General features: G+C 38.3%; 1 pseudogene across 1 annotated transcript; it reads right to left on the reverse strand.

The window, feature by feature from the left end:
• Positions 1 to 280: 280 nt before the first annotated feature.
• On the reverse strand, positions 281 to 632 carry LOC306670339 (multifunctional methyltransferase subunit TRM112-like protein; annotated as a pseudogene). The gene has a single exon. The product of its transcript is annotated as a multifunctional methyltransferase subunit TRM112-like protein (transcript).
• Between the last annotated feature and the right edge of the window lie 24,532 nt (positions 633 to 25,164).

A 25,164-nucleotide genomic window follows, 5' to 3' on the forward strand; every position in this document is an offset into this window, starting at 1 on the left:
TGAACCCAGGGCCTTGTGCATGCGAGGCGAGCACTTTACCACTGAGCTACATCCCCAGCCCTACAGGTTTCCAATTCTTGGCTTTTTTTTTGGTTTTGACCCTTTAATGAGAGAGAGAGAGAGAAAAAAAAAAAAAAGATATACTATGGAGCTCAAAAACACTGTGGTCAGTGTGTCAGTTGGGTCAAGGGATGGGGCTACACATGGCAGAACTAGCAAACAGAACACATGTCAACAAAGATACACAAGGTCACAAAACGTAAAACTGTGCCTGACATGGTTAAGTCTCAGTTTCCTCATTACTAGGCAGCATGTTGGGGATCTCGCTGCTGATGTGAAACAGACTTTCAGACTCTGGGCATTGCAGGGTGGTCCACCTCCTGCAGCACGTGGTACATCTTTCAGAAATATCTTGTTGTTCTTGTAGTTCTCAATCAGCTCTTTGGGCACCAACACAAGGTGCAAGGTATCAGCCGCCTCCAGAAGCGCCGCCCACTCCACCTTGGGTATCGTCTGTGCTATGAAGTCAGGGTGAACTCCACGGGGTTGATTCAGACTTCGGTGGCCTGGGGGCAAAGAAGCCCCAACCCTGGTACATGAGAGCTCAGTAGATGGTGGGTGAGCAGCTTCATGTTGTCCACACGTGGTCTTCCGATTCTTGGCTATTGTGACTAGTGCTGTAATAAACATCCAAGTGCAGATGTCTCTTTAACATACTGATTTCATTTCTGTTGGATGTATACCTAGTAGTGAGCTTGGTGGATCATATGGTAGTTTTATTTCTAATTTTTTGAGGAACTTCTGTACTGTTTTTCATAATGGCTATACTAATTTACCTTACCACCAATAGGGTGTAATAGTTCCCTTTACTAATTATTATTATTATTGGCTGAGGATTGAATCTAGGGCTTCAAGCATGCTATCCTGAGTTATTCTGCTAGCCCCTATCTTGTCTTTTTGATAATAGCCATTAACTGGAGTGAGTTGATTTTGATGTGCGTTTTCCTGATTAGTAATATTTAGCGTTTTTTCATTTACCTACTGATTATTTTGTGTGTCTTCTTTTGAGAAATATCTATTTGGTCATATTAAAATCAGATTTTTTGCTGTTGGGCATTTGAGTTCCTTATATATTGTGGATATTAACCCCTCGTCAGATACGTAACTTGCAAATGTTTTCTTTCATTCTATAGGGTGTCTTTTCACTCTGTTGATTGTTTTCTCTGCTGTGCAGAAGTTTTTTTTTTTTTTTATCAGTTTTATGTAATTTTGTCTCTTTTTACTTTGGTTTCCTGTGGTTTTTGTGGGTTATAAAAAAAAAACAAAAATCAAAAAACAAACAAACAAAAAACCCTTACTCATTCCAATGTCCAGAAGGATTTGCCCCAATTTTTCTTCTAGTACGTTTATAGTTTCAAATCTTACATTTAAGTCTTTAGTCCACCTTGAGTTAATTTTTTTGTATATCATGAGAGATAAGGGTCTAGTCTTATTCTTCTGCATGTGGATATTCAACCTTCCCAGAACCATTTATAGAAGAGACTATCCTTTCCCCATCTTGGCACCTCTGGGTTCAGGTCAGTTGGCGGGAAGTGTGAGGGCTTGCTTGTAGGCTCTCTATTCTGTTTCATTGGTTTATGTGTCTGCTTTGATGCCAGTACCATTGTTTTGACTCTTATAGCTTTGTAGTATAATCTGGAAGTCAGTTAATGTGATGCTTCCCTATTGACTCTTTTGACTCAAGATTGGCTTAGTTATTCCGTTTTTTGTTTTTGTTTTTAATGGTTCTAGATGGGTTGAAGATTTGTTTTTTTCTACTTCATGTGAAAAATGTCATTGGTATTTTGATAAGGATCGCATTGAATCTGTAGATTGATTTGGGTAGTGTGAAAATTTTAACAGTATCAATTCCTCTAGTACCTGAACATGGAACAGTTTCCCACTGATTGGTGTTAATGAATGTTTCATAATTTCATGGTAGAGAACTTTCACCTCTTTGGTTAAATTTCTTGCTAGGTGTGTTTGACTTTTTGGCAACTATTATAAATGAGATTGCTTTCCTTTATTTTTTCACAAATAACTTGTTATTGGCACATAGCAACCCTACTGATTTTTGTATGTTGGATTTTATATCCTGTAATTTTCCTAAATTCATTATCAGTTCTAACAGTTCTGATAGAGTCTTTGGGGTTTTCTATGTATAACATAATGTCATTTGCAAACAGTGATAATTTGACTTCCTCCTTTCCAATCTGGATGTTTTTTATTTATGTCTCTTGCTCAATTGCTCCAGTTAGGACTTTTAGTACTATGTTGAGTAAGAGTGGTAAAAGGGCTTGTTCCATAGCTTGGAGAGAAAACTTTCAGCTTTCCCCCACTTAGTGGTATGTTTGTTTTAAGTGGCCTTTATTATGGTGAGGTACATATTCCTTTTGTACCTCATTTGTAGAGTTTTTATCATGAAGGGATTTTTAATTTTATTAAGTGCTTTTCTAGTCTGTTGAGATAGTTATATGATTTTGTCTTCTTCCGTCCTGTTGGTAGGGTGTATTGGATTGTCGACTTTATATATTGAACCATCTTTGCATCCCTAGGCTGAATTTCATTGACCATAGTTAATAATCTTTTTATGTGATGCTGGATCCAGTTTATTATTATGGTATTATTAATATGGTATTATTATGTTGAGGACTTTTATGTTTACGTTTGCTCATCAGGGATACTGGTCTGGAGCTTTTTTGTTTTGTGCTGTCCTTGTCTGGTTTTAGGATCAGAGTAATGTTAGTCTTGCGGAATGTGTTTGAAAGATTTTCCTCCTCTTCAATATTTTTGAAATACTTTGAGAAGAATTGGTATTAGTTTTTTAAATATCTGATAGAATTATGCTGTGATGTTATCCTGGGATTTTCCTTGATGGAAGAGATTTTTGATTCCTGATTCACATCTTGGTATTTGTCACTGGTCTGTTCATGTTTTCTATTTCTTTATGATTCAATGTTGATAAGTTCTATGTGTCCAGGAATTTATCCATTTCTTTTTTTTTTTTTTTTTTTTTTTTTTTTTTTTTTTTGGTATAGGGGATTGAACTCAGGGGCACTTGGCCACTGAGCCACAACCCCAGCCCTATTTTGTATTTTATTTAGAGACTCAAGGTACTCACTGAGTACCTTGGCATGTCATTTTTGCTGAGGCTGGCTTTGAACTCCTGCCTCAGTCTCCTGAGCTGCTGGGATTACAGGTGTGCAACACTATGCCCAGCTGTCCATTTCTTTACGATCATCCAATTTGTGGACTTGTAGTTGTTCATAATAATCTCTAGTGATCTTTTTTATTTCTTTGGTATTGTTTGTAATGTCTCCTTTTTTTTGTCTTTGATTTTATTTATTTGACTTTTCTCCTTTTATCTTAGTTACTCCAGCTAAGGGTTTGCCATTTTTTTAATCTTCAAAACAAGAAAATCATTTTAAAGTCTATATTCTCTCTTTAGAGTTGAAACTTGTCCTCAAACTTTTAATTTTAGGACAGCTTTGAGTTTGTAGAAATATTCTGATGATAGTACAGAGTTTCCATATAGCCTACACCCAGTTTTCCCTACTATTAGCATTTTGCAGTAGTGTGGTACATTTGTCTCAACTACTTAACCAATACAAATATACTACTATTAACAGATTTGTTCAGATTTCTTTAGTTTTCACCTAGCATATATATTTTTTTCTTCGAGAATACCATTCAGGCTATCGTATTACGTTGATCCATCATGCTTCCTTCGTCTCCTTGGCTGTAACATTTTCTCAGATTTTCCTTGTTTTTGATGACCCTGATGACTTTGAGAGGTACTGGTCAAGCATTCTGTGGCGTGTCCCACTAGTGGAATTCATCTGATGGTTAGTCTGAGATTATGGGTTTGGGGGAGGAAGGTGACAGAGGTAAAGTATCTTTCTTATGACATCATAGCAGGGTGCACGAGGTCTGCATGGCATCCCTGATGAGGCTGACCTTAATTACTGAGGTTGTATTTGTTGGGTTTTCCCACTGTAAAGTTACTATTTGCCCCCCATTCATACCGTCCTCTCTGGAAGGGAGTTACCACTCAGGGTCCGTACTTGAGGAGCTACACTTCATCTCCTTGAGGTTGGCGTATCCACACAAATTGTCAGTCTTTTATGTAGGAAATTTGTCTATTCTTCCTAATTTATTTCTTTATTCGGTCATTTATATAAGTATGGACTCATGGGTATTTTATACTTCAGACTATAATCCAATTCTACTTAGTTTTGTTGCTCAAATTGTTTTCCCTTTGGCCATTGGAAGCTCTTTCAGTTGGATCTCGTGACCCTAAAGATTTGCATGTTATTGTGTGTGTATGGTTTCCTTTCAAAAGATTTGGGGGGGGGGTACTTTCTTTTTTTTGGCACTGTAAGATGGTTCAGACTCATCTTATATATTTCCTGCTTCAGTCTTAGAATAAGTCACTTCTCCAAGGAGCCCTGGTTTCTTTTTTTGGAGAATGGCATTAGGAACTAAGATCTGTCTAGCTGCTCCTGGTTTGTTTTTCTCATTATAAATAGCCTATAAAATAGTGACTCCATAGAAATTTGGGGTGGAGAAGGGAGTCTGAACTTCAGAGTCAGGCCTAAGATCTGTTTCTCATATTTCTTGATTACTAACTGCAGGGCCCTGGAAAAATGATTTTACTTCTCAAATTCTCATCTTTCTTATCTATTAAATGGGAATAATATTCCTTACTTTGCAGGATTATTGTAAGAATCAGAAAAAAATATTTGTAATGAGCCTGGCATGCAGCATCTGTTCAGACAGCCGTTTCTCTGGAGCAGGGTAGGTCCCTATGGGTGTCACCACCCCAGAGTTGGCTGAACACCAAGGAAAATAAATGCTTCATTTTTTTAATTGCATAAACAAAACCATATTATCCAAGAAGGAAATAAAGAAGAGGATGTCTTACTTACCACCCTACTACCCTAACACATGTTCCGTTTTAGTCCCTGTCATTATGTACTTATTTTAAAAATATTTTCATCACACTGCATATAATAAGAGAAAAAGCATTTTTACCATAGTGTGTGTAGTAACAGTAAAATAGAAGCCCTTACTGAGTACTTATCATGTACTCCTCATTTATATGTATTTTTATAATCCTCACTTACTAGATGAGGAAACTGAGTCATGGATCTATTAAATGCCTTCCCAGAGGGCACTCAGCCAAGGATAAGGGAGACAGAATTTGAACTGAAGTCTGTCTGATATCAGCTTGAAACCCTTAATCATTATATTTTCTTTTTCATGCAGAGTTACCCCCCCCCGACATAGGATAACACAAATGTGAATGTATTCATTTTTTTTTTTTTATTGTAAACAAATGGGATACATGTTGTTTCTCTGTACATGGAGTCAAGGCATACCATTTGTGTAATAAATTTACATAGGGAAATGTTGTTTGATTCATTCTGTTATTTTTTTTTCCTTTCCCCCCACCCCTCCCACCCCTCTTTTCCCTCTATACAGTTCTTCCTTCCTCCATTCTTGCCATCCTCCTTAACCCTAACCCTAAACCTAACCCTAACCCTAACACTAACCCCTCCCACCCCCCATTATATGTCATCATCTGCTTATCAGCGGGATCATTCGTCCTTTAGTTTTTTGAGATTGGCTTATCTCACTTAGCATGATATTCTCCAATTTCATCCATTTGCCTGCAAATGCCATAATTTTATCATTCTTTATGGCTGAGTAATATTCCATTATATATATATATATATATATGCCACAGTTTCTTTATCCATTCATCAATTGAAGGACATCTAGGTTGGTTCCACAATCTGGCTATGGTGAACTGAGCAGCTATGAACATTGATGTGGCTGTATCTCTGTAGTATGCTGATTTTAAGTCCTTTGGGTATAGGCCAAGGAGTGGGATAGCTGGGTCAAATGGTGGTTCCATTCCAAGCTTTCTGAGGAGTCTCCATACTGCTTTCCAGAGTGGCTGCACTAATTTGCAGCCCCACCAGCAATGTATGAGTGTACCTTTTTCTCCACATCCTCGCCAACACCTATTGTTGCTTGTATTCTTGATAATCGCCATTCTGATTGGGGTGAGATGGAATCTTAGGGTAGTTTTGATTTGCATTTCTCTTATTATAGAGATGTTGAACATTTTTTCATATATCTGTTGATTGCTTGTACATCTTCTTCTGTGAAGTGTCTGTTCATTTCCTTAGCCCATTTGTTGATTGGATTATTTGTATTCTTGGTGTAGAGTTTTTTGAGTTCTTTATATATTCTGGAAATTAGCGCTCTATTTGAAGTATGAGTGGCAAAGTTATTCTCCCACTCTGTAGGCTCTCTCTTCACATTACTGATAGTTTCCTTTGCTGAGAGAAAGCTTGTATTCATTTCTTAATTCTAAGGGCACAGGATGATGATGATAATGAAAACATGAATTGCTCAGAGACCCATTTTTTAGGTGCTCAGGATTTCACAGAAGATATCACACACAGACAATTGAGTTTAATGCATTCCTGCTGGAGTGATCCTCATTTTGGCATTTGGAAAATTTAATGCTCCTCTCTTCCCATTGACATCAGAGAGTTTTATGGCAAAGGTAACATTTTTTTTTTCTTCTACACTGGGAATTGAATCCAGAGGCACTTTACCACTGAGCTACATCCTTTTTATTTATTTATTTTAAAAATTTTGAAATAGGGTCTCACTAAGTTGCTGAGAATCTTGCTAGTCGCTAGACTCTGCCTTGAACTTGTGACCCTCCCGCCTCAGCCTCCTGAGTCACTGGGCTTATAGGAGTACAGTGCGGTGTCTGACAAAAAGGTAATATTTGAACTGGGATAGACCAGATTTAAATAGGTTAGATTCATGGATGGTAATGGCATTTCATCTAAATTGAATAATAAAAATATACCTGTAGGGCTGGGATGTAGCTCAGTGGTAAAGCACTTGCCTAGCATATGAGAGGCCTTGAGTTCAACCCCGGCACTGGAAGAAGCAACAACAAAACAAAACAAAACACCCCTAAAGAAACTTGTAGAGGCTTGTGGTTGATCAGATTACAAAAGAGCAGATATTCACTTCCTTTTCCAAACTATTTGGCTGAGACATCTTCCCTTATCCCCGGTGACTTGGGCTTGGCACTTTGACTTTTTGGATCAGTGGAATGTGGGTGGAAGTGATATCATGATACTTGGGAGTCCAGGCCTTAAAAGAGATGTGATAAATTTTGTCCAGCTCTCTTGAAGCTTCTTTCCCTGGAGCAGGCATGTTTCAGGTAGCTGCTGCTCCTTCATCCTGGTATCTGGAATGAAGGTATCTGGAGACAGACCTGAAGGTGACCTGACCTGATTCCAGCCTGTCCTAGATAAAGCCTTGCTGAGATCAGCCAAAAGACAACATATGTGCAGACCTGTGAGTGTAAAATGAGTATCAGTTGTTCTGAATCCTTGATATTTGGGAAACTTTTGTCATGCAGCATAATCTTAGCAAAAAATATGATTAATACAAGGCTAGAAAGGACAGGGGTCAATTAGAAACTAATTGTCCAGTTTGGCTGCAGGACATCCATTCAGTCCTATATTTTATACAGAGATGAGTTTTAAGATGTGGAAAAAATGAGTAAAATGAAACTGTGTTGGATTTTAGTCACAAAAACAGCTAATGTTATTTTACAGTAAGAACTTAGGATTTATGAGAAACCTACAAAGTTAAGGATCTGGAATTAAAGTGTGGAAGGGCTCAGGTATTTTTCCTTCTCTCTGCCACCACTTCATACTGTGGTGGCATCCAGCATATACCAAGTCTAGAATAAACATTAGAAACATGGTTCTTCTCTCAAAGGATTTTATAATCAACTTAATAAGCAAAATAGACATGTACAGTGAGTGCTTGTAATCAAGAAAGAGGCAGGATTTGAGGAAAAGAGGGAAACCATATACCCTTTTTAGCTTAATGACATAGGAAATATTCTAGCAAGATGTATGATGCATATGATTGCTTCATAAACACCCTGTCATTAGGTTAGGTAATTATTAGAGTCCTCTACTCGCTTTCCTTTTCCATCTTCAGAGTCCAGCGCGTGTTCTAATGATTGACAAACCATGTGGGTCTGAGCCCAAGTTGAAGCCTTGGTGGGAGAAATCAAAATGCTTTAAAGGCAAAAAAAGGTGTGGACAAAAGATTGATGAGTGGGTGGCTCTGTGGGAAAGGACCATGAGGAGGAAGCTTTTTGGAAAAAGCCTAGAGTATAGAATTAAAACATATGCTAGTTGAAAGAGCCCAGAAATGGGACAGAGAGATCTTTAATCTTCATCCTTTGCAGATTCAGATTGGATGATATCACTCCAATTCCACGATGAAAGTATTTGTTCCTGATTTTGTTATGTGAGCTTGGTCATTTGGTTATGGACTTTGCTATCCCTACCTCCTACTTGAAGGTCATTCATACATCACCATGTTAAAAGGACCTGTTTCTTCTCTGCCTCCAGTACCATGCCCTGATAGAGTGTGTCTCCTTTATAAGACATACTTGTAGCATTACAGTTCAAGTAGCGAATGGAGTAAACTTACAACCCTAACTTCCCTCTGACTTAAAGATGAAGGGACATTTGTGGCCATGGTACATGAGGCTTTGGCCTTCCCTTGAGTTTCCAATGAATCAACCCATAGGGTCCTCCAGCTGAGAGCCGCCCCAACCTCCTCTACTGGTGTGACCACAGAGACTCTGATTGCAGCCCTAAGCCATCTCCACAGGAAGCTTTGTCACTTAAAGAACCACAAAACAGATTTCACAAACATCTGTCGAACACTTGGTATTTGACAGGCACTGTGGTAGGCATAGCAAGGAACACAAAGATGAATAAGACCTGATTCTCCTTTCTTGGGGGTTTATAATCTAGCAGAGAAGATAGATAGGCACAGAAGTAACATGAGCATGTGGGAAGCTGAGTAGAAGGACAAGTTTGAGCCTGGGCCAAATATGGAACCACCCAGCCTCTAGGTTCCAAATTGGAACATAGTGTAACGGAAATCCTATCCTGGCCACATGGAAAGCCAGAAGCAGGACTAATGGAGGGCACTGATTTAAAACATTATCCTAGCCGGGTGGTCAAAGCTGAAGCACCCTGTTCTGGTCTAGTGAGGGAACAGACTCAACTGGATAAAAGGACCTCTCTTTAAATCCATACTGCAGCATCTTTTCTTCCTAACTTCCTGTTTTGGATTAATCTCCCAGAGACACTGTACAGCAGGCTCCTAGAACCTTCTTTGTCTATGGAATATAAAGATGGTATGATTCCAAAGGGCTTCTGCTCAGAACCAAGTAAGTTTATATTTTTGGCAACATGACTACTGCAATGACCATGAACTGGTTTCTCTTTGGATGGAATTGTGAAAGTTAGATTCCTTTCAGCTCACTGAGCTCTCATGAAGATCATTCTGGAGATCTGGTAGCAAAATACTACTTGCTAATAGCTCATTCATTTTTTTTTTTCCTAAGTGGAAGAGTCTTGGAAGACAGGCCTGGGAACCAGGCTTATAGGCTGGGAAAAAGAGACAGAGATCCAGGCAGCAGCTGTTTTTAATGTGCTTAGAGACTACATATGTAATATGTAGAGAACACATTGCATCCAGTAAGTTCATAAAATATGCATGTGAGTGTGGTAAGAACACGACAGTAAGAACCATGCTGCCAACACAATGGAAATACTTTGTTATGCTGTCTGAACTATGTGGTTCACGTCTCAGAGGATGGCAGCCAGACCATCATCCTGTGAGATGCAGTGCCATGTATTCTAATGCTACAATTCTCCATTTCCCCCACACAATTAATTCACACACTGTAGAATTATTTGTGATGCCTTCTAACTTCTAAGGAGAACTCAACCCTCTCTCCTGGAGCTGTGGAACAGTTCAAGGACAAATGGAAATCCTCAGACACACAGGACCAACCATAGTACCGAGAGGTAAAGCATTGAGAGAGACCATAAATAGCATCCTGACTGAAACCAGGTGAGGTAAGGGATCTCTTAAAGGCTTATGCAGAGCACCTGGAAAAATCACTGCCTTGATTTTTAAATAAACATTTTAATTTTGAAATCATTTCAGTTTTACAGAAAATATGCCGAGTAGCCAGTTCTCTTTTACCCTGCAACCATTGCAAATTTCCCAATGTTACCATCTTACATTCTCATGGCACATTTGTTAGAAGTAAGAGACCAATGTTGGTATATTAACTCTAGACTTCATCTGGGCAGTTTGGTAGATTAACTCTAGACTTCAACAGGGTTTCACTAGTTTTTACGATAATGTCTTTTTGTTGTTGTTGTTCCAGCATCCAATACAGGATGCCATATTCCATTTATTTGTCTTATTTTCTTAGTCCCCTCTGGTCTCTGATAGTTGTTTGTTTGTTTTGGTACCAGGGATTGAACTCAGGGGAGCTTAACCACTGGGTCACATCTGTAGTCCTTTAATGCTTTATTTTGAGATAGGGACTTGCTAAATTGCTTAGGGCCTCCCTAAGTTGCTGAGGCTGGCCTTGAACTTGTGATCCTCTTGTCTCAGACTCCCAGGTCACTGGGATGACAGCATGCACCACCATGCCTGGTAAATTTTTAATCTTTCCTTGTTTTTCATGACCTTGTTAGTTTAGAGGAGTATTGGCCAGATATTTTGTGGAATGTCTAAAAAATTGCTGTATTTTACCCTAAGGCCTTGTCATTCTTGCTTGAGACAAGCTGTTGCCTATCTTGGAAGGCCAGTGAGAAATCATGGTGGATCTGGGCAAGACAAGGCATGGAGGAGGGTCCTGGAAACTTGCTCTGACCTTCCATGCTGGGGGGAAGGAAACACCTAAAAGATCAAAGGCGGCCCAGAGTATTTGAGGGCCAAGTCAGTGGTCTAACCCTGTATAAAACAGTCCCTTAAAGACCTTTGAAAAATACTGATGCCCAGATCCCAAACCAGAACAATTAAATCAGAATTTCTAAGGATATGATTGAAGCATGGGTATGTTTTCATAGCACCCCAGGTGATTCTGTTGTGCAGCCAGGTTTGAGAACTCAACACCTAGCTGGCCAGCAATAAAGACCCTATTTGCTGGGCATGGTGTTGCTCACCTGTAATTCCAGGGAATCAGAAGTTTGAAGCAAAAGGATTGTAAGTTTAAGGACAGCTTCAGCAATTTAGGGAGGCTCTGTCTCAAAAAACAAAAACAAAAACAAAAACGAAAAAACCCTGAAAGTTTTAAATATAGCCATTGAGAAGGGTAGGGCCCAGGTATGTCACTGGTCAAGGATTTGGGATTTGGAATCCTTGAAGTCTCTACATCATGAATTTATCTGGCAATGTTGTCCTATTTGCTTAATTTTATATATTTTTATCATTGTATTTTTGGTACTGCGGATTGAACCCAGGGATGCTTTTATCATCAAGCTACATTCCCAGGCCTTTTTAAATTTTTTACTTTGAAACAGGGTCTCATGAAATTGCTGAGGCTGATCTCCAACTTGCTATCCTCCTGCTTCCCCCTCCCAAGTCTCTGCGATTACACGTGTGCTACCACACCTGGCTACTTAATTTTATTATATCTTGAAAATGCAGTACTAAGCAGTGGATTTGTTTCCTTAGTCATTAATATGATTTGGGGCTGAGTTATGCACCCTGCTGTTCACTGATAATCCTAGTTTTAGCCATCTGGTGACTAGAGTTGACCATGAGGTATATTCTATTGCTCAGATAAAAATGCCAAATTGGAAATAGGGAAACAATTTCAGTCTTAAAGTTTTAAATGCCGTTTGACCACTGGTTGGTCAAGTCATTTATTTAACTTCTCTGGAATTAGGGGCACTTTCTAGAAAAATATGGAGTTTGAATTAGGTCACCCCATCTTCTAGTGAGTCATTTACTAAGTGTTTGTGATCCTGTCAATCTCATTTTCCCATTAGTTGAATAAAGATAGGGTAACAATGTGGGTGAGTTATTGTGGGTGGTCATTGACACCAGTCTTCCCATGCGCTGCACCGTTCTAGTGGTAATGTGTTTTGAAAAGGTGGGTGATTCTTTCCTCTCTTGGCTGGAGATCACTATGTCACCACCATCTGTCTTTCTCTTGCCATGTAAGTGCCTCTCAACTACTCAACAAATATTTGAAAATTGAGTAAATGGTGTCATTGGAAGATGAAACCTTAGCCAACATAGCAGTAGATTACAACAATGGCTTCTCATTAGATTTGCCTGGGGAGACCTAAAAATAACGACTCTCCTGGAAATCCTGTCACTTGTGACATCATGGATGAAACTACAGACTTCATGTTGAATGAAATAAGCCAGTCACAGAAAGACAGATACAGCGTGATCTCACTTTATGTGGAATTTAAAAAAGTCCAACTTGGAGAAGTAGAGAACAGAACAATGGCTACCAGAGGTCAGAGGTGGAGAGGGAGAGGGAGGAAATGGGGAGCTGATACAGTGTTAGATGAAAGGAGTACATTTTGAGATCTATCACACAGCAGGATGACTATAGTTACTAAGAATGTACTGTACATTTCAAAATAACTCAGAACAAATTTCAAATGTCTTACCATGAAAAATGATGTTAGGTAATGAATATGTTAATTAGCTTGAGTCAATCATTCTACCATTTATATATTCTACTATATATATATACACACATATATATATATATATCAACATCATATTGTACCCCATCAATGTATATAATTATGATTTATTGATTAAAATAATGTTAATAAAATAAAGTAACGAAAGTGACTTCCCTAGATCAATTGGAGGAGAATCATCTCTGGGAATGTGATGTAATATTATTTTTGAGGTCCCCAGTATTCCAATATATAGCCAAAGTGGAGAACCACTCCCTGCCTTAAGAGGGCCAGTTTTTCTCGCTTAGCAAATTGAAGAAATAGAAGATGACCCAAGGTGTGAAGCCTGCCCCTTTGCAGGACTTGTCTTATAGCTTCATTTCTTTCTCCATCCACCACAACACTTGTCCTAGTTTGGGCCCATGGCACCAACATAACATACATCTATTGAACTGGATGGAATAAAAATACCAAAAACCCCAAACCAAACCCAAACTAAACCAAACCCTCCAGATTGCCATTTCTACTCTCAGCTATTTTACTATATGAAAAGCAGGTAAAAACCAAGGGTTTAGACCCACATTTTTTCACAAACATATTCTCATTACAATACAGGGTAGAACTTTTTTGGGATTTTTACAATGTAGTGAGTCTAGTTTGAAAAAGAATCTTTTCCTTGAGGCTGCTCAGTGGTAGAGCACTTGCCTGGCTTGTGTGAGGCCCTGGGTTCAATCCTTTACACCACATATAAATAAATAAATAAACAAACAAACAAATAAATAAATAAATAATAAAGGTCCATTGACAATTAAAAAAAATAAATAAATAAAAAAAATTCCTTCCTCATTCTGGCCATTCTGGCCCTACTCTGCATCGTCTTGACTTGTCCCAACTCCAGTCTGGCAGCTGATTGGAGACTGGAACCTGAAGCTGGGTTGGTCCTTCAGCAGGGAGGCGGTGGTGTTTGGGTAGCCTGGGTAGCAATGAGACTAGTGCATGTGTTTCATTCACTGACCAAAGAGATTGGATCTCTACTCTCCCTTAGGTGTCCAGTGCCTTATTCATCATCATATTAAAAACATATTAAAAAAAAAGATTCTGAGATGCTTATTATTAATACAGGTGCTTACTTAGTTCCAGATAAACACAGAACCCCCCTCCCCATGTGTTGTAGCTTTATATGAAGCTAATGGAGCAAGGCAATGCTCAAACGTCAAATTAAACTGCACAGCTCTGTAATCACTCAGACTGACATGGCATAAAAGGATAATTAGTAGTTCATTACATGGAACATTGTTTGTTCAGCTAAATTGATTTCTCAGCTGCCCATGTTTTCTGTTTACTTAGTAAGCGCTCCACTGCACATTTTTATTTGAGAGCTAGGAAATCCCTTCCCCTGAACTTGTTTTTTTTTTTTTTTTTGATCAGCGCAGTTTTAAAATATAATTTACTTGAGCTGGGTGAACCTCCGAATGACATACAGGTGTACAGTAACAATCGCCAGTGTGGATTGATGCACAGAACATAAAACCGGCTGTGGTTAGAGACCTAGGAGACATTACCAAAAGGCCGGAACATACCCAGTGGCTTTGTACCTGGAAAGGCCTTTGTGGCTGTTTGCTTTTCAACTTAAGAGTGAACTCCCCTCTCAGAAAGGGAGGGGTGAGAAAGAAATCAGAATAGACACCTAATCCCTTGCTGTTCAAAGTGGAAAATTTCCAGCAAAGTTTTCTTAAACCCTTCATGTTGCCTGTTAATGCCAATGTAAAGAAAACAGTGGCTGTTTTAGGATTTCCTGCAACCCCACTCGCCATCAGCAGGATTTAGAAAAAAGGCTAAATGCTGACTTCAAACCTTTCTGAACTTGCCACCTTATAAAGATAATGTGGATTTTTCTGGGTTGGTGTAGCACAGCTATCCATAGCCTACCCCCCTCTGCTATTTCCATGTCCTTTGTACTTCTCCTCTCTGGGAAGTAAGGCATTCACATAGATTTTGCTGGACAAATATAGTCATTCAGATGTGTGGTCTTCAACACCATCAGCATCTGCCTCCCACTATGTAACCCATCTAGATTTTTGCCTTTGGCTTGCTCAGCTCTGCTTGGCCAATAGGTGAATGTATTGCACTAAATGACACCTTACAGTTTTGACAGTCCCCAAGAGAAGAGAGAAGCCAGTTCTGCAGCAAGTTTAAGCATTGGCACGTGACATGTAAATCTGGGTGATGTGTCAGGCTGCAAGTTCTGCCATAAAGGAGTTTGTTTTCCAGGAGAAATTTTTCAACATTGACGAGGTTTTGCTTGTCTTTAGGGGAACTTAAAAATCTGCCTGTTTCAAATTGAACATTTTCACCCCTTGTAGAGGGAGGATGTGAAATGGAGAAGGTGGGTTAGCAAAAGGAGAGGAGATACCTTTTGAGACTGGGAAAATGAAAGTTCTTGGCTCCTGCTGATTATGTTCTCTTTTGAAATTCATATGTACAGCTTGGGTGCACGTTGGTGGAACTGAAGATTCTATTAAATTCCATCATGACCAAGTTCTGGGTTTCGTTTCTTGGATCATTAGAACGTTAGAAAACTCATGTGACATATACACAACATACTGAGCAGGCTTCTCTCAGTTACCAATATTAATTGGAGGAGACAGAGCCTGTATGACTGAAATCTGCAGATAATCCCCAAGGCTCACCAGCACTTTTTGATTTAATCTCCATCCCCAGCAAACTTGTTAGATGCCAGGCACAGAATTGAAGAGAATACTGAAGAGAGCATGGATATATTTTGGTTGTATTCTTAGCACAGAAGTAGAAACTTTGATATTCAATTTCAAGGTTTATTCCATAAAGAAAGTAATTTTGGGGTCAAAATCTAGGGCAGATCATTGTCTCGTATTCATACGTGGAAAGCAATCAGTGTAAAGACTCACGATTGCCTTGTGTAGAAGGGAAACTTGTTCTGGCTAAAACAACAATGATAATGAATGAAGGTGACTCTCAATGAACTGAAGCCCTACTATGTGCCTGGCACTGTGCTATGTGTGGTCTGTCTGCTGTTGTGGTCCTGTCCATCTCAACTTTAACTGCAGCCCTTTCAACTACTTCCAGTGCTGCAGGTTAAGGTGACTGGGTGGTTACCAATGTGACTGTCCTTTCTTTCCAGCACTACCTGGCACCTGGATATTGGTCTGGATGCTTGTCTACCTCTTCAGTTATCTTGACATCCTGCTCATCTCCTGGTTTCTCTTGGCCAGGGCTTAGACCTCCCAGTTCCCTTTTTTATTCCCTATCTCAATATTCCTGTTGCTATTTTCTCTACATTTTGGCCCTCAGATTAGCAATTGTTGGTAATCCTGCTCCCAATCCCCATCATTAATGTGGGCTCAAAAACAACTCAATTCCTCACCTCATGCCCACAAAGAGGATGCATACTCATGCTGTGATTTTATTAAAGTTGATGATCTGAACTCAGTTGTTAAACATCATGTCACAATTGCTGGGTTTCTATTTTTACTTTCTTCTTGGTTGCCAAAGAACCTATGAACTGCTTCTTTCAGGGCAAGAGCTGGGCTTCATGTATGTATTTGTCCCTTTGAATACAGACTCCCTTCAGCCCACGTACACTGGCCCAAGACACAGGGTTAAGATTTTTCTAGATGGCTCTTCTGGACTCCTGACTCACTGCACTGCAACTGTCCATTCTTGTCCAAATTGCCTCCATTTCCACCTATTTTGCTGCTTCTTTCCCCCTCTTCCTGGCTTTTCACGGTTGGGGAGACAAGGAACGAACCCTTGGCTATTTCTCTTATCTTTTCCTTTCTCTATGTCTTTCCCTCTCTAGGGAGGTGCTTTCCTTTGGCCCCATGGTTTCAAATCCCATCTGCACTCACTGATGTCTCCCCATGCAGTGACTCTCTGGACCTTCTTCCTGAGCCTCTGACACAGCCAAAGCCTAATCAATATCTTAGGCTCTAATAGGCCTCTTAACAGAGTTTAAAAGGAACTTGGCCTTTATTTCCTGAAAACTATTCTGTTTGTTTCTGTTCCTTCTAAGTAAATAGCTGTATCTAATTGCTGAGGCTGAAAACCTAGGTCTCATCCTTGATCATTCTCTTTTCCTCACCCCTACTGCAAATCCATTTTTGAGTCCTGGTGCTTCTCTATTCAACAAGTATCTCCAGGGGTTGAGATACAGCACAGTGCTACAGTGTGGCATGCACCACGCCCTGGGTTTGATCCCCAGCACTGCAAAAGCGAAAACAAAAACCATTATTTCCAATGCGTTAGCTTTTCCCTAGTTCCAAGCCACTGTCATCTCTCCACTGTTCCCTAACAATAGCTTTTGAGCTGGTCTCCTCTGATTCTGCTCTCCACCCTTCCCCCGCCCCCATTCTCCACAGAGCATGAAGAGCTCTTTAAGAATGAAACTCAGGATCATGTCGTTTCCCATCTTCAAACTCCCTGAGATTTTCCACTATACTTAGAATAACATCTGAACTCCTTCATGTGACCCAAAGGCCCCATGTGGTCTAATCCTCTCTCACTTTCTGATATCATTTCTTGCCTTTTTTCCCTGAAATTTCCAAATTTTCTTCCCATAGCAAATCTCCCGTTTTTTTTTTTTTTCTTTACACTCCACCTAGAATATTGTTCCCTAAATTTTTGCCTGATTTCCCCTGCCTCACCTCAGAAAGGCCTTTCTCAAATCCACAAGGGAACAGCCTGTTTTGCTCACAACTCTGTCTCCTGGGTGTGGGACAAACCTGGCTTGTGAGAGACACTTAATAAATAGTGGAACTAATGAAGTCCAAAACCCTTTTCTCTAGTGGGGAAGGACCTCAGCGTGTACTCACTGCACTCATTTCTCTGCCTTTGCCTTCCAGCGTGATCAAGAATCTTCCCTTACGTCCTGCCTGGCTTCCAGCTCTTCATCTTCCCTTCCCTGTGGTCCTGGTGTTCTCAGGCCCATTTCACATCACCCTGGTTTGTTCTTTGGCTAAGACAACTGCAGTGTCTCACCCCTGACTCTGCAAAGTCAGATCACAATGGCTTCACCCTCCAGTTTGTCATTTGAATCTGTTGGCTTTCACATGTGCTCCAAGCTTCTAAGGCTCCGGACACCGACTTCAGTCATTGCCTCTTACCTGTGATTTGAGTTTGGTTTGTCAAGGCCTCCTTGTTTTCCTGATGCTGACTTAAACTACCACCCCTTGCTTTAGATTCTGGAGGGCAACCTGCTTCTCACACACTGGAGGGACAGGGTGTCAAGAGAAGCCACACGAAGCTAAACGCCAGCAGGGGCTGAAGAAGGCCACTTGTGCGTTTCTGTGGTAGTCACATCTCGTGGATATTCACCACCTCTTCCCCAGGTGAATCAGGAAGCAATTGGTTCCCCTTAACCCTTCAGCTAAATATATTAAGCTTATTAAACTGGAAAATCTGCTTGTGGGGCAAACCAAAAGAAACAAAATTCACAGCCTTCCCAGCTTGAGACCCAGTGTGGAAGAACTGATATGGAAAAAGAAGCATGACAGAAGCCTCAGAATTGAAAAGGAAATTTCACTCCTGTGTTCCAGGTACTGTTTGACTTTTGATGGTAGGTATGAGTACATAAGTGTAAATAATTTGCATATATCTATACTTCAATTACAGGTTTATAGATGATGCATGTAAAGTGTAGTGATACTTATATTTCACTTTAATGAAAAGTTATAAAATGAGTAACATTCATTCAAGATTACAGAATAACTCCTTTGGATTTACTGTTTGCTTGGATGTTTAGTCCAGGAGCCCCTGCAGAAGGGGAAAAAATAATTTCTGAAAGAATAAAGTATTAGTTCTACAGCATTTCAATCTGTCAGGCAAATATAAATGCATGTATTTTTCTTTTGAAAGGCATATTATTATGTACCCAATAAAATGAACTCTTCTGAGTAATTCTCATCTGTTAGATAAATAAAATTAGATCTCTCTGTCTCACACATACACCACCTGTTGAACAAAATCCAGTTTGAGGACAAAACTAATCAGATACGTAATGCCTGCAAAAATTAAAAAAATAAGATAGTTACTTATATAGTAAGGTAAAATAAAACAATAAAACTGTGTTCCAAAATCTGGATAATTCATAACCCTCTTGCTATTGATGGACATTTACGATTAATCTATTATGCAATTATAAACAATGTTTATATTTGTATTCACATGGGAATATTTAAGGGTCAATTCTTAAAGTAAATTGCTATTTTAAAGGGATTGTGCATTTTAAATTACTAAATACTGTGAGATTTAAGCTCTAATCAATACTGCATGAAAATGTTTATACCCTTATTATCTCTTCCACTAATTGGCTCAGTTTTTGCTCATTTGATGAGTAAACATACTGTCCTATTTTTTTTCTTTAATTTTTACAGTCATATTGAAGTATAATTGACATACAATGAACTTGACTTGTAACTTACTGTGTGTGTCTGTCTGTGTGTCTGTGAACCTGTCACCAGCACTAAGTTAATGAACGTTACTATTACCTCTAAGGTTCTCTTGTGCTTTTTGTAATTACTCACTAATCCTCTCTTCCCTCCCCACACTATCTCCAGGCAAACACCGATCTGCTTTTTGTCACTATTTCTTTTTTCTAACCCTTTCCTAAAAAAATAAAATAAAATTTCTGTTTCTGCTGGCTTCTTCCTTACAGCATAATTATTTTGAGTTGCATCCATGTCGTGGTGTGTATTAAGAGTTCAGGCTTTTTTTTAGTTTTTTTTATCCCATTGTATGGTCATACCAAATTTATCTTTTATTCACCCATTTATGGACATTTGGACTGTTTTCAAATGTTGTGGTTATTAGAATTGTGTGTTCATGTACTTTCTCTTCTCTTGAGTATACAGGACTGAAAGAACTGTGTCCCATGGTAGGTTTATGTTGAACTTTTAAAGAAGATGTCAGATGAATTCTAAAATAGTTGTAGCATTTTAAATTCCCCCTGTGAGAGTTCCAGGCAATACAGATACTCTACGACACTCAATCTTCAAATTTTAGTTATTCTAATGGATGTGGAGTGGTATCTTAATATCATCTTAATTTGTATTTCTTGAATGACTAATGAGGTCCAACATCTTTTCAGGCCCTCCAGATATCTTCCTTGGTGATGTAAATATTTGAATCTTTTGTGAATTTTTTAATTCAGTCTCTTGTCTTCTTACTTTTTGAATTGTAACAATTCTTTATATATTCTGAATGCAAGTCCTGTCTTGGATATATGTTCTGCAAATGTTTTCCAATCTGGTTCTTTCTCCTCCTTCCTCTCCTCTTCCTGTTTTCCCTCCTCCTCCTGCTGTTCCTGCTCTTCCTTCCTTCCCGTTTTTCTTCCTCTGTGTAATGGTGTTTTTTTGAAGAGCAGATGTTTTTATGCTTTGTGTTGCATTTAAGAAATCTTTTCAAACCCAAGGTCACTTGTTGGTTTTGAAGGTATAGGAACGGGGCTATGATACAAAGACTCAAAACTCCCTAGAAGCTGGAAAAGACAGGAAAATAAATGGACTCACCCCCTAGTACCTCCAGGAAGGAAAACAATCCTACCAACAACTCGATTTTATCTCAGTGTGCCCCATGTTAACTTCCTAGCCTACAGAAATTTAAGACAATAATTTTTTTGTTGACATTAGCCACAAAGTTGTGGTAATTTATCACTACAGAAATAGAAAATAATATAGTTCTAGTTTTAGTTCCTTGTTTTCTTTACTGGTCTACAGAAAAAAAAAATAGATTTTTGTATCTTGACCTTATATCCTTTAACCATGCTAAATATGTTAGTTCTAGTATCTTATTTCTAGATTCCTTTCCCATCTGGATGCCCTATATTTCTTTTTCATGCCTTATTGTGCTGTCAATCACCTCCAGTGCAGTGTTAACTAAGAGCAATAAGAGTGAACATCCTTATGTTCCTTCTGATCTTTAGGAGTAAATATTCAATCACCCACCATTAAATATGATGTTAGCTGTAAGGCATGGATGACTTTTATCAATTTGAGAAATTCTCTTTTATTTTTACCTTTCTGAGATGTTATATGTCAGATTTTGTTTTGCATATAACGGGATCACCATATGGGTTTTTTTTTTTTTAGTTTGTTAATACAGTGAATTATATTAATTGATCCTGAATGGTGAATCAACCTTATATTTCTAGAATAAATCCACACTACTTGGCCATGCTATTATCTGTTTATATTGGATTTAACTTGCTAAAATTTTATGAGTATTTATTGTGTCTATGTTAATGAAAGATATTGGTCTATCATGTCATTTTCAGGTTTCAATAGTAGGGCAATACTGGTTTTACACAATAAGTTGAAAATTATTACCTCCACTTTAATTTTTTGAGTTTGTGTAGAATTGATATTACTTCCTATTAAAATGATCAGTAGAATTTGCTGGTGTAGTCTTTTATGCCTACAGTTTTCTTTGTTAGGTCTTAAACTGTACATTCAGTTTCTTTAATAGAATAAGACTACTCAGGCTGTTGCTTTTTTTTTTTTTTTTTCTTTTATGGCACCAGGGATTGAACCCACGGGCATTCAACAACTGAACCACATCCCCAGCACTATTGTATTTTATTTAGAGACAGGGTCTCACTGAGTTGCTTAGTGCCTTGCTTCTGCTGAGGCTGGCTTTGAACTGGAGATCCTCCTGCCTCAGCCTCCTGAGCTGCTGGGATTACAGGCGTGTGCCACTGTGCCCAGCTGTTGTTGCTTCTTGAGTGAGCTTTTTTACACTTGATGTTTTCCAAGGGATTTACTCATTTAATCTAAGTGACTGAATTTATTGACATATTGTAGCCTTCCCTTTCTATTTTTTATTATCTAGATTGTCTGCAGTTATGTCATATTTCACATTCTTATTATTGGTAATTTGTGTGTTCTTTTAGGTTCTGATCAGTCTGACTAGAATATTAACAATTTCTTTGATATTTTAAAAATAACCATCTTTTTGGTTCATTGATTTTTTTAACCCATATTTTTTAATGTTTTTAATTAATTTGCTTTTGTTATTTTCTTTATTATGCCACTTCCTCTGGCTGCTTTGGATTTGTTAAAAGTATTATTATTTTAATTGTACAAATTTATGGGGTACAGTGAATTATTGTGATAATTCAATACATGTATACATTGTGTATTGATTAAGTCAGGGTAACTAACGTTTCCATTTCCTTAAATATTTGCCAACTTTAGGTTTAATTTGCTCTTCTTTTGCTTGTTTGATGACAGACTCAGCTAAGTTGCTGAGGCTGACTTTGAACTTGTGATCCTTCTGCCTCAGTCTCTGGAGTTGCTGGGATTACAGGTATGTGCCACTGCCACCAACCTCAGCAACATTTAGAATTTTATGTCTTCTTAGTGTATAAACTCCTTTATATTAATGTGGTGAGTTCAAATCTCTCTTGATTAGTATTAGTATGATATATAGTTTTATTTTCAATCTATTTGTGTGTTTTTGTTTAAAGTGAGTTTACAGCAGATAGCACATAGTGGGATTTTTCTTTTTCATCTGATTTGATGGATAAAAACAGGAATTATTCTTAGTTCTGTGTGAGTTTTTGGACTTATTCCTTCAAATCATCTTGATTGATTTTTTTTTTCCTGGCTCCAAGTTTCCTCACAAGCATGAATTTTTCTGTACTTAGTTAAGGATTCGTTGGGGACCCTCTGAAGATCTGTCTGTGCAGCTTTCTCCTTTCTTGTTCTCTGTAAGCTCTAGCCACCTTGGTTTTCCAAACTGTCAGCTTCATTTCCTCTATCTCTTCATTTCAGGAAGATTGACAGATAACACTTGGAGTCTCCCTGCATTGTGACCTGGAGTCTTTCTCTAGAAAATAAGCTGGGACCATGGTTGGGCTCCCTTTCCTCTTTTCTGCTCTACCTGACTCTAATGTCTAAAAACTATTGCTTTACATATATTCTGGTGGTTTTTTTTCCCTTTTTTTCAGGCAGAGGCTAAATATGGTACCTGTTGTTCCACCTTTGTTAGAAATGGAAGTTTTAAGTGCCATGATTTTAATTTTAATTTTCCTTATTTCTAGTGATGTCAAGCATTTTTTAAGATGGATCATTCATTATATTCTCAATGTAAATTATCTTTTAATATTTGACATTTTTTATTTATTTTATGTCAATTCATAGGAGCTCAAAATAAGATATTCTGGATATAAAATCTTAATCTGTTTTATTTTATGACAATTTTTTTTCTGTCCATTATTGGTTTATGGTGATGTAGATGCATATGTACTCTGTGTTCTGATATGAAAAGAACTCCAAAATTATTTTCAAATAAGAAAGAAAAGGTAAGATATTTCATGTAGTATATTCCTATTTTGGTAGAAATCAATTTATGCATGATTTGGAGGTAAAGTATGTAAGTTAAGGATATAAGTATACTGTAGTATATAAGTAGATAGTACAGAATATAAACTTCTTGAGGTCAGAGACATTCTTGTTTATTGTTGTATCTCAGTTCCTATAATAGTACATAGCAGATAGTAGGGGGTCAATATAGCTTGTTGAATAAATAAATAAATTAATAATCTATGATATTATTGCCTTCCTATAAATAAATATAGATACAAATTATGTGGAGGAGGTTGAAGGTATAATTATATGTATTTATTAACAAATTTAAATGCTTAAAGCAATGTTAGATAGAAAACATTAAATTATCCATGTTTACTTCTGAGGAAAGAACAGGAGTGAATGAAGGGGAAGTGAAAATTGACATTCACTATTCTCTATATTTCTGAAATTGCATTTGTATAACTTTATACATTTATAAATACAAGTACTATCAGTGAAGAAAATAACTATTCTTTCAGCTCTGATCAAAGATCTTTATATTTGATTTGAATATTCCATGCTTTATATCACTAAGCACCATGTTTGCTCAGATTTTAAGGTGTGATAATCAATATTTGAATAGCTAAAACTGAAGGCCAGGCAATTCTTACCAAGAGGTGCAAAGCAGACTTGAAATATGGAATAGATAAAATATGGGGGCATGGTGAATTAGGAACTAAGTATTATTTCCAGCATTAAACTGTGGGCATGATCCAGGAGGTAGTATCAGAGTGGGGTCATAATAAATATCATGCGAGGAGACACTAGAAGCTATTTCATAAGGAAACCAATAATCAGATATCCAGGGATGAAAATAAGTCAAAAACTGGAGAAGAGAAAGACGCAAACTTATGGAAGCACAGAGTTAAGAGTCATGAGGCAGCTAAGGTGATTTTTGCTTGCTGGATTTTATGGCCCAGTAGTATGTATGATAGTTCTCATGTTTGAGATCATCGTAAGATTCCAGGTGACTTTACTTATACAAAACCATTCCTTATTTTTAGGCGGATGGGTATAGGAGATTGAACTCAAGGGCACTTAACCACTGAGCCACATCCCCAGCCCTATTTTATATTTTATTTAGAGACAGAGTCTCACTGGGTTGCTTAACCTTTGAACTCAAGATTCTCCTGCCTCAGCCTCCAGAGCTGCTGGGATTTCAGGTGTGTGCCACTGTGCCCAGCTAACACCATTTCTTTTCATCAATTTCATAAATGATATTGATTATCAAGGATGAAAATATTATGTGGGAGTCCAGATTTTATTCAGTGAGAGTTTATGGAAGGCTCAGGCACACCAGGATCTAGAGATCTTTTAGGGATATAGAGACAAATCAGGCATGGGCCTTCTCTAGCAAGAGCAAGGAGGTCATGGATCAGATGTAGCAACTCTAAGGCAACTGCCGAGAATGTGTTGGCTTTCCTGAACATCCCAGGTGACTCTCTAGAGGCAAAGGCTGCAGCAGGTCTGGTCTGCTAAAGATTTCCTGAACTGCAGAGAATTATTACAGTTAGTTATTGAAGAGTGTCTGCAGTGAGGGAACTTGAGCCTGACCTGGGCAGTACCACTGACTTTTACTTGTCCATGTCACCCAGCATCCTCCATGGTCCTACTGGGAAAGAATTCTTAGATATCTCTACATTCCTAGTGTCTTATACAGCACCTGGGGAATAGTACACACTCATTTGTTTCTAGGATTTATGTAAAAGCAGCAATTGGTCATTAGGAACATTAGCTAGAATGCACACAGTCAGTTAAAAAAAGTCTAACTTTGGTGTGTGTGTGTGTGTGTGTGTGTGTGTGTGTGTGTGTGTGTGTGGTATTGGAGATTGTACTCTACCACTGAGCTACATTCCCTTTTTATTTTTATTTTGAGACTGGGTCTTGCTAAGTTGCCCAGGATGTCCTTGACCTTGTGATTCCCTTGTCTCAGCTTCTGAAGTTGCTAGAATTTCAGGCATACACCTTTTCAGACATCCAATCTTTTTGACTTGTCAAATGGGACTTATTCCCTGACTACACGCTATTCCTTTTATAGATGGCAGATACAGGAATTCAATCACAATGCTAGAGTCCTGTAGATCCATCATGTCTGTTGTTTTGGTAAGCAGACTACTCTTTGACCCCAGTAAAAGAAATCTTTCAATGTCAGAACGTAT

The sequence above is a fragment of the Sciurus vulgaris genome (assembly GCF_902686455.1).
Source record: "Sciurus vulgaris genome assembly, chromosome: 10".
Taxonomy (NCBI): Eukaryota; Metazoa; Chordata; class Mammalia; order Rodentia; family Sciuridae; genus Sciurus; species Sciurus vulgaris.